The sequence below is a fragment of the Coptis chinensis genome, chromosome 2 (genome assembly GCF_015680905.1).
Source record: "Coptis chinensis isolate HL-2020 chromosome 2, ASM1568090v1, whole genome shotgun sequence".
In the NCBI taxonomy this organism is placed as follows: Eukaryota; Viridiplantae; Streptophyta; class Magnoliopsida; order Ranunculales; family Ranunculaceae; genus Coptis; species Coptis chinensis.
The window spans coordinates 94,682,660-94,685,119 of NC_141457.1; the positions used below are offsets into that span (position 1 = coordinate 94,682,660).

The following is a 2,460-nucleotide window of genomic DNA, read 5'->3' on the forward strand; positions in this document are numbered from 1 at the left end:
CTTGGGGCGTACTATGCGAGACTTCGATTTGGTTGGGAAGAACTATCTCATTATGATAGTTTTATTGAATGGCCAGCTAATGCAGCAGAGATTTATGCAAAAATTGTGGAGAAGAATCGAGTATTTAAGTATCTTGCTGGGATCAATCCTCAGTTTGAGTATGTTGTTATTCATCTGCTTGACAAGCATCTGTTCCCAACTCCCGAGGAAGCACATGCCTATTGTCTCTCTGATCAGAGTCGTCGAGCGCGTGTGCCTCATACTCCTGGTCTTCTGTCTGAGACTTCTGCTATGGCAGTCCGTTATGCTTATCCGCCACCACCGTCAGTTCCTCCACAAACTTTCCAAGCACCATTACTTGGGCTTTTCCATTGCCAACGGCCTCTGGTAGTTCTCGTCCTCCAAACAAGAAGTGTGATCATTGTGGTAGATTTGGGCATGTAAAGGCAACATGTTATCAATTACACGGTCGTCCTCCTGGTTTTCAACCACCACGATCAACATCTCAGTCCTCAGCACACCTATCTGCTGACTCTAGTACATTGGAGTCTTCTGCTTCTAGTGCTCTTTCTCCGTAAGAGATCAGCAGGTTCCGAAAATTTCTCTCTATGTCTTCTCAACCAGGACCTTCTCATGCAAGTAATTTTGCATATGCTAATAGTGCTTTTGGATCCCGGACTTCACCCTGGATTGTTGATTCGGGTGCCACTGATAATATGACTGGTATGTCTTCTCTTTTTCGGAATTATGCATCTAGTTCTTGGAAACGGACAGTTCGTCTTGCCAATGGGGCTGAAACACCTATTGTAGGGTAGGGTTGTATCCCAGTTACTAATTCATTTTTGTTACCTGATGTTCTTCATGTCCCCAAGTTGACCACCAATCTTATTTTTGTTAGTAAATTTACCAAAGATGTAAATTGCAGTGTAACCTTTTATCCATCTTACTGTGTTTTCCAGGATCTGGTGTCGCAAAAGGTGATTGGCAGTGGACGTGAAGAGGGTGGCTTATATGTACTGGATAGACCTGTTTCTTCAGTCTCTCCCCATGCCCTCCACAAACTTTCCAAGCACCATTACCTGGGATTTGCCATTGCCAACGGCCTCTGGTAGTTCTCGTCCTCCAAACAAGAAGTGTGATCATTGTGGTAGATTTGGGCATGTAAAGGCAACATGTTATCAATTACACGGTCGTCCTCCTGGTTTTCAACCACCACGATCAACATCTCAGTCCTCAGCACACCTATCTGCTGACTCTAGTACATTAGAGTCCTCTGCTTCTAGTGCTCTTTCTCCGTAAGAGATCAGCAGGTTCCGAAAATTTCTCTCTATGTCTTCTCATGCAGGTAATTTTGCATATGCTAATAGTGCTTTTGCATCCCGGACTTCACCTTGGATTGTTGATTCGGGTGCCACTGATAATAAGACTGGTATGTCTTCTCTTTTTCGGAATTATGCATCTAGTTCTTGGAAACGGACAGTTCGTCTTGCCAATGAGGCTGAAACACCTATTGTAGGGTAGGGTTGTATCCCAGTTACTGATTCATTTTTGTTACCTGATGTTCTTCATGTCCCCAAGTTGACCACCAATCTTATTTATGTTAGTAAATTTACCAAAGATGTAAATTGCAATGTAACCTTTTATCCATCTTACTGTGTTTTCCAGGATCTGGTGTCGCAGAAGGTGATTGGCAGTGGACGTGAAGAGGGTGGCTTATATGTACTGGATAGACCTGTTTCTTCAGTCTCTCCCCATGCCCTCCAGTTAGACTCTTCGTCTGGTAGTGAAAATGTAAAGCGGGTGTTACGATGGCATCACCGCTTAGGTCATATTTCTTTTGAGTATCTACGTTATTTGTTTCCATCTTTCTTTTCCAAAGTATCCATGTCAATTCTATCTTGTGAGACATGTGAACTGGCTAAACATCATTGTAGCCCTTATCCATTAAGTAGTAATAAAACTTCGTCTTTGTTTGATATTGTGCACTCTGATGTTTGGGGTCCTACCTCGGTCACTTCTGTTTTAGAATTTCGTTATTTTGTGTTATTCATTGACGATTTCTCTAGGTGTACTTGGGTTTATTTAATGAAATCCAAAAATGAAGTCTCCTCCATTTTCCAGAGTTTTACTGCAATGGTTCGTACACAGTTTGGTACAACAGTTAAAGTATTTCGTTCTGATTAGGGTGGGGAATTTCTATCTCATCGACAGTTTTGTGAGCCCAATGGTATTTTGCATAAAACCTCTAACACTCAGACTCCACAGCAAAATGGCAAGTTAGAAAGAAAAAACCGTCATATTCTTGATCTTGCACGTGCTATGTCTATTGGCATGAATGTTCCTTCACGTTTCTGGTCTGATGCTATCCTTACGGCGGTGTATCTCATTAACCGTTCTCCATCTCGAGATTTTGGCTTTCGCACCCTGTATTCCATTATTCATCCTGATCGTTCTGTTTTT

At 42.3% G+C, this 2,460-nt stretch overlaps 1 long non-coding RNA gene across 1 annotated transcript; it reads left to right on the forward strand.

The window, feature by feature from the left end:
* Positions 1–647: 647 nt before the first annotated feature.
* Positions 648–1,978, forward strand: LOC147519189 (uncharacterized). The gene is made up of 2 exons (XR_015212078.1): positions 648–723; positions 1,666–1,978. It is a non-coding gene; the product is annotated as an uncharacterized LOC147519189 (long non-coding RNA).
* Positions 1,979–2,460: the final 482 nt, after the last annotated feature.